At 49.6% G+C, this 7,500-nt stretch overlaps 1 non-coding gene and 1 pseudogene across 1 annotated transcript in view; both read right to left on the bottom strand.

Annotated features, from left to right (window-relative positions):
* LOC150033584 (18S ribosomal RNA) overlaps positions 1-1,296 on the bottom strand; it is a 1,736-nt pseudogene extending 440 nt beyond the window's left edge.
* Positions 1,297-4,216: 2,920 nt separating this feature from the next.
* Positions 4,217-7,500, bottom strand: part of LOC150033583 (25S ribosomal RNA) — a 3,356-nt gene continuing 72 nt past the window's right edge. Inside the window, exon 1 of the ribosomal RNA XR_016532571.1 lies at positions 4,217-7,500. This exon is cut by the window's right edge and continues 72 nt beyond it. This is a non-coding gene — a ribosomal RNA (25S ribosomal RNA).

Genomic DNA, 7,500 nt, shown 5'->3' with positions numbered 1-7,500 from the left:
AAGCTGAGGTTTCATTCCTTAACGGAATTAACCAGACAAATCGCTCCACCAACTAAGAACGGCCATGCACTACCACCAATAGCATCAAGAAAGAGCTCTCAGTTTGTCAATCCTTACTATTTATAGACCTTGTAAGTTTCCCCGTGTTGAGTCAAATTAAGCCGCAGGCTCCACTCTTGGTGGTGCCCTTCTGTCAATTCCTTTAAGATTCAGCCTTGTGATCATACTCCCCCCGGAACCTAAAGACTTTGATTTCTCATAAGGTGCTGGCGGAGTCCTTAAAGTAACATCCGCCAATCCCTGGTCGGCATCGTTTATGGTTGAGACTAGGACGGTATCTGATCGTCTTTGAGCCCTCCACTTTCGTTCTTGATTAATGAAAACATCCTTGGCAAATGCTTTCACAGTTGTTTTTCTTTCATAAATCCAAGAATTTCACCTCTGACTATGAAATACGAATGCCCCCGACTGTCCCTATTAATCATTACTCCGATCTCTAATGTATACAGAGAGTAGGCTTGCTTTGAGCACTCTAATTTCTTCAAAGTAACAGCGCCGGAGGCATGACTCGGCCAGTTAAGGCCAGGAGTGCATCGCCAGCAGAAGGGACGAGCCGACCAGTGCTCACCATAGGTGGACCGATCGACCCAACCCAAGGTCTAACTACGAGCTTTTTAACTGAAACTACTTAAATATATGCTATTAGAGCTGGAATTACCGCGGCTGCTGGCACCTGACTTGCCCTCCAATTGATCCTTGTTAAGGGATTTAGATTGTACTCATTCCAATTACCAGACTCGAAGAGCCCGATATTGTAATTTATTATCACTACCTCCCCGTGTCAGGATTGGGTAATTTGCACGCCTACTGCCTTCCTTAGATGTGGTAGGCGTTTCTAAGGCTCCCTCTCCGGAATCGAACCCTAATTCTCCGTCATTCGTCACCACCATAGTAGGCCACTATCCTACCATCAAAATTTGATAGGGCAGAAATTTGAATAATGCGTCGCCGACACGATGCCCATGCGATCTGTCGAGTTATCATGAATCATTAGAGCAACGGACAGAGCCCGCGTCGACCTTTTATCTAATAAATGCATCCCTTCTAGAAGTCGGGGTTTGTTGCACGTATTAGCTCTAAAATTACTAGGTTATCCGAGTAGCATATACCATCAAACAAACTATAACTGATTTAATGAGCCATTCCCAGTTTCACAGTCTGAATTAGTTCATACTTACACATGCATGGCTTAATCTTTGAGACAAGCATATGACTACTGGAAGGATCAATCAGGTAGCATTCCTACACGACATTGCAGCTCATATGATAGCACCAACCGCCCTCCGACAGGACGACAACAGGCACTAAATCAACACGGGCCACGAGTGTCATTCGTTCAAGCAATATGCAGAGGCAACACGTTCGAGAGACTTCCCGAGCATATCATGCCGCCAAATGCATCGCATCTGAGAGAGCGAGCACCAACGATGTGGGCCGCAACAAGCCTTGGAAAGACTGAAGCGGAATGTGACGCGAGCTTTAGGGTTTGTCGTGCACCCAACTAAGGCTGCCGACAGAAAGGGACTAATGAGACGCGACACTTCCATCGCGTGAGGTACCAATGCAAGAACCGATCAATTTCAGCCGCTCGAAACACTTCTTCGGGGCACGTCAATGAAAAGGAGTCGACATTGATAGTTCGATGCCCAAGCACCGACCCTGCCAACCTAAACTACCAGATCACCACTCACGCGCCGTACGCCATCTGAGTCGAACAACACTCGACTATCCGCACCCCTACCCTACAGCAAGGATGCAGAGTCATCAAACGAGGCCGAGCACGCAACGTCGTGCACGATCGAACAACTCTCTCTCACAACTCTCCAATTTCATTCCAGTTTTTGCTTCGAGGCGACCCCTTCCATCCCATCAAACAAAGGAAAGACTGCAGGCCATCTAGTCTCGCGAGGGATAAGTCCATCTAGACCATGCAAGAAACCATGTGCTTTTGCATCGTCCAAACAAGCCCATCCTTTTAGCTCAACTCAACATCCTGCTATTTCTCTCCGTCCGACGCAAGGACGTGGACCTCTGACCGCGTCCAAGCCCCAAGCATATGTTGGTATTATGTTGCACACTATGCTTGGAGCATGGACACGGCGACAGGGGTACCCCCACGCCCCACCCATGCAGGCAAGTCGACCCCCCATATAGGGCATTCTGAATAATTTTTGGCCTGGCAGACTTGCATATGTCAAATGACGAGCTGTCACTCACTCAAAAAAACTCAAGTTTTATAGTGTCTCATGGCATGGACGTGATTGGACTATGATTGGGACACTCAAATTAGTGTGCAACACAAGTTTCATAATTTTTTAAACAATCAATAATATTTTATGAATATTTTATTATTAAATATTAAAAATAATAATAATATGGTTGGAGGTGGCAAAAAATTCTGATATCTTGTTACAATCATTTTTTTATGTTGTTTAGTTTCTAAAAAAAATTTCAAGTCAATCCGAGCATGGGAAGATAGATTTCACAATTCATGGTTGGTGTGTCCTAACATGCACAAGGTTGGTGTCAGTGCATACACGTTGTGTGGCTGTCCCAAGTCTTAGGTTGTCGCATTGTGTGAACATGATTGATCTTATATTTGGTAGACATCATTGTTTTATGTTTATGGGTTACCAACAAAAGATTCAAACAATCCTAACATTAGAACATAGAATTCATGTTTCATGGGTGTTACATTTCATGGCATGCACAAGGGTAGAGTCATGGCACATAGAAGGTCGGCGTCTCTGTGTTGTGTACCAACACTCTTTAAGCGAAAGAGTAATGTTTTATTGGAATGATTATTCTATCATTGTTAATTTCAGAACACATGTTTTAGTGAACATCAAAAGTTAGTTATACGTTGTCGTTTGGGTGTACAATATATGTGTTGTATTATTAGACCGGGTGACACCATGGTTCTCTTCAACCATGTGCAACTACAAAGCCACACTAGTTAATATACACTTTACCCAATGATTTAAGAATCAATCCAATTTGAAGTTAGGCCTTTACAATATCTAACCTACTCCTTTCTTAATACATGCTAACCTCCATGGATAAACATAACCTTCATGTATCTTTGGGGAAAGGAGTGATGTTGAGCATTGGATGAGAAAGGAAGGCACGTGGGGGATGGTGAGCATAGGGGTGATGCATGTCGTGCACAAATACTAGTGTAAGGGTGGGCGGGTGGTCATCGGTGGGCATGGCGTGTAGGGTGGGTGGGCATGGCACGTGGGCAAGGTGGGCATGACGTGTGCTCAAGGATAGGTTGATGGGCATGGGCTGCGATCGCAAGGGGGTGCTGGGTGAGATTGGGCGATGATGGGTGGGGCTGAGTAGGTATGGGGCATGGCACGCCCGCGGGGTGGGGCTGAGTAGACATGGGACGCGCACACAGGCGGCTGGGTGGGCGTGTTTGGGCATGGGGCGCTCACATAGGTGGCTGGGTGGGCGTGCGATGCGAGCATAGGCGAGCAGAGGGGCATGGCTAGGCATGGGGCGCACGCACGGGTGAGCAGGATGGGCGTGGGGCACGCACACGGGCGAGCAGGGTGATAGACGTGGAGCCTGCGCATGGGTGAGCAGGGTGATAGGCATGGGGCGCGCGCACGGGCGAGCAGGGTGGTAGGCGTGGGCGTGTGCACGAGCGAGTAGGGTGGTGGGCGTTGGCCGCGCACGGACGAGTAGGGTGGGCGTGGGGAGCGTGCACGAGCGAGCAGGGTGGTGGGCGTGGGGGGCGCGTACAGGCGAGCAGGGTAGGCATGGGGTGCGTGCGCACGCATGGGGTGTTGGGAGGGCCTGAGGTGCGCGCAAGGGGACAGTGGGGTGGGCATGGGGCACGCACTCGGGGACAGTGTCACTAACCTCCAAAGAGGTTTTTGATGTGCACCTGGGCGCCCAAGACCAAGCCTCAGCCACGAGCCTTGGCATGCACACGATCGCCCAACCCATATACTTGAGCATCCAAACACCACGGTCCATTTTCATCATAGGCCACCCCCACACCCCATGCGACCTATCCTTTAAGCCATGATGGGCTTTCATGCCAACCCATCCACTCAACAACACTTAGCCTTATGTTTGTATACTTCTACTTAGCATATAACCTCTATGGAACTTGGAAGAAATAAATAGGTGTGTGTGGGGAGGGACGAATCGGTGCGACGAAGGGCTGAATCTCAGTGGATCGTGGAAGCAAGGCCACTCTGCCACTTACAATACCTTGTCGCGTATTTAAGTCATCTGTAAAGAATTCAACCCATCGCTCGGTGGGAATTACGTTACAAGGCAGCCCCCGCAACTCATCTGTCATGATGGCTTAGCCAACGACACGTGCCTTTGAGGGCCGGAAGGCCCCTATTGCTGGTCGGCAATCAAGCGATGGGCGCATGCGTCGCTTCTAGCTCGAATTCTGTCTTAGAGGCGTTCAGTCATAATCCAGTGCACGGTAGCTTCATGCCACTGGCTTTTCAACCAAGTGCGATGACCAATTATGCAAATCAACGGTTCCTCTCGTACTAGGTTGAATTACTATTGCAACACTGTCATCAGTAGGGTAAAACTAAACTGTCTCATGACGTTATAAACCTAGCTCACGTTCCCTATTGGTGGGTGAACATGAATTCTGCTTCACAACGATAGGAAGAGCCGACATCGAGGATCAAAAAGCAACGTTGCTATGAACCCTTGGCTGCCACAAGCCAGTTATCCCTGTGGTAACTTTTCTGACACCTCTAGCTTCAAATTCTGAAGGTCTAAAGGATCGATAGGCCATGCTTTCACGGTTCGTATTCGTACTGGAAATCAGAATGAAACGAGCTTTTACCCTTTTGTTCCACACGAGATTTCTGTTCTCATTGAGCTCATCTTAGGACACTTGCGTTATCTTTTAATAGATGTGCCGCCACAGCCAAACTCCCCACCTGACAATGTCTTTCGCCCGGATTGGCCCGCCGAAGCAGGCCTTATGTCCAAAAAGAGGGGCAGTGCCCCGCTTCCACTTCACGGAATAAGTAAAATAACGTTAAAAGTATGGTATTTCACTTTCACCTTTCGGCTCCCACTTATCCTACACCTCTAAAGTCATTTCACAAAGTCGGATTAGAGTCAAGCTCAACAGGGTCTTCTTTCCCTGCTGATTCTGCCAAGCCTGTTCCCTTGGTTGTGGTTTCGCTGGATAGTAGACAGGGACAGTGGGAATCTTGTTAATCCATCATGCGCGTCTCTAATTAGATGATGAGGCATTTGACTACCTTAAGAGAGTCATAGTTACTCCCGCCATTTGCCCGCGCTTGGTTGAATTTATTCACTTTGACATTCAGAGAATCGGGCAGAAATCATATTGCGTTAGCATCCGCAGGAACCATCGCAATGCTTCGTTTTAATTAAACAGTCAGATTCCCCTTTTCCGTACCAGTTTTGAGTTGACTGTTCGACGCTCAGGGAGGCCCTCGAAGGAGTCGTTCCCAGTCTGTCCCCCGGCCGGTATGCGGCGACCCACTCTCGCCGCGGGAGCAGCTCGAGCAGTCCACCGATAGCCGACGGGTTCGAGACTGGGACCCATGCTCAGCCTTCAGAGCCAATTACGGATCCATTTTGCCGACTTCCCTTGCCTACATTGTTCCATCGACCAGAGACTGTTCACCTTGGAGACCTGATGCGGTTATGAGTACGACCAGGCATGAGAGGCACTCAATCCTCCAGATTTTCAAGGGTCGTCGAGGGCGCACTGGACACAACGTGACGTGCGGTGCTCTTCCAGCCGCTGAACCCTACCTCCGGCTGAGCCGTTTCCAGGGCGGGCATGCTGTTAAACAGAGAAGACAACTCTTCCCGAGGTCCCCGCCGACATCTCTGGAATCCCTAACGTTACCGTCAGCCGTCACATCCCAGTTCAGGAATTTTAACCCAATTTCCTTTCGAAGTTCGCATTGTCACCTATCAGACGGGCTTCCCTCGTCTCTTAGGATCGACTAACCCATGTGCAAGTGCCATTGACATGGAACCTTTCCCCTCTTCAGCCTTCAAAGTTCTTATTTGAATATTTGCTACTACCACCAAGGATCTGCACCGACGGTCGCTCCACCTAGGCTCATGCCCAAGGTTTTGCAGCGACTGCCACACCCTCTACTCATCGGGGCCTGGCTTTTGCCTCAACGGTCGATATAGGTCGCACGCTTTAGCGCCATCCATTTTCGGGGCTAGTTGATTTGGAAGATAAGTTGTTATACACTTCTTAGTGGATTTCGACTTCCATGACCACCGTCCTGCTGTCTTAATCGACCAACACCCTTTGTGGGATCTAAGTTAGCGCGCAGTTAGGCACCGTAACCCGGCTTCCAGTTCATCCCGCATCGTCAGTTCTGCTTACCAAAAATGGCCCACTTGGAGCTCTCGATTCCGTGGTGCTGCTCAACAAAGTAGCCACACTGTCCCATCTATTTAAATTTTGAGAATAGGTCGAGGGCGTTGCGCACCCGATGCCTCTAATCATTGGCTTTACCCGATAGAACTCACCCGCAGGTCCAGCTATCCTGAGGAAAACTTCGGAGGGAACCAGCTACTAGATGGTTCGATTAGTCTTTTTCCCCTATAACCAAGTCAGACGAACGATTTGCACGTCAGTATCACTGCGGGCCTCCACCAGAGTTTCCTCTGACTTCACCCCGCTCAGGCATAGTTCACCATCTTTTGGGTTCTGACAGGCATGTTCACACTCGAACCCTTCTCAGAAGATCAAGGTCGGTCGGTGGTGCAACCCACGAGGGGATCCCACCAGTCAGCTTCCTTGTGCCTTACGTGTTTACTCACCCGTTAACTCGCACATATGTCAGACTCCTTGGTCTGTGTTTCAAGATGGGTCGAATGGGAAGCCCACAGGCTGATGCCAATAGCACGTAGATTCCGTAACCCACCCGAAGGCCCACGCTGCCAGCCACGATCGGGACGACGACATCTCCACAGGCGTAACAAAGGCCTGGGCGTAGGCCGCCATCTCAATCTGCATCGGTCTATGCCCCAAGTCGATCGACAGACCGGCTTGTCACCGTTTTACATCCGACTAGGGCACATCGCCGACCCCCATCCGCTTTCCTCCCCACAATTTCAAGCACTATTTGACTCTCTTTTCAAAGTCCTTTTCATCTTTCCCTTGCGGTACTTGTTTGCCATCGGTCTCTCGCCCATATTTAGCCTTGGACAAAATTTACCGCCCGATTGGGGCTGCATTCCCAAACAACCCGACTCGTTGATAGCGCCTCGTGGTGCGATAGGGTTCGAGCGCAATGAGGCTCTCACCCTCTCTAGCGCCCCCTTCTAGAGGACTTGTGCCCAGTCTGCCACTGAGGACGCTTCTCCAGACTACAATTCGGACGTCGAGGACGCCCGATTCTCAAGCTGGGCTCTTCCCGGTTCGCTCGCCATTACTAGGGGAAT

Source organism: Benincasa hispida, chromosome 9, assembly GCF_027475165.1.
Source record: "Benincasa hispida cultivar pf3 chromosome 9, pf3_genome.v1.1, whole genome shotgun sequence".
NCBI classification, from domain to species: Eukaryota; Viridiplantae; Streptophyta; class Magnoliopsida; order Cucurbitales; family Cucurbitaceae; genus Benincasa; species Benincasa hispida.
The sequence above is the reverse complement of the archived record's forward strand: the minus strand, read 5'-3'. Positions and strand labels throughout refer to the sequence as shown.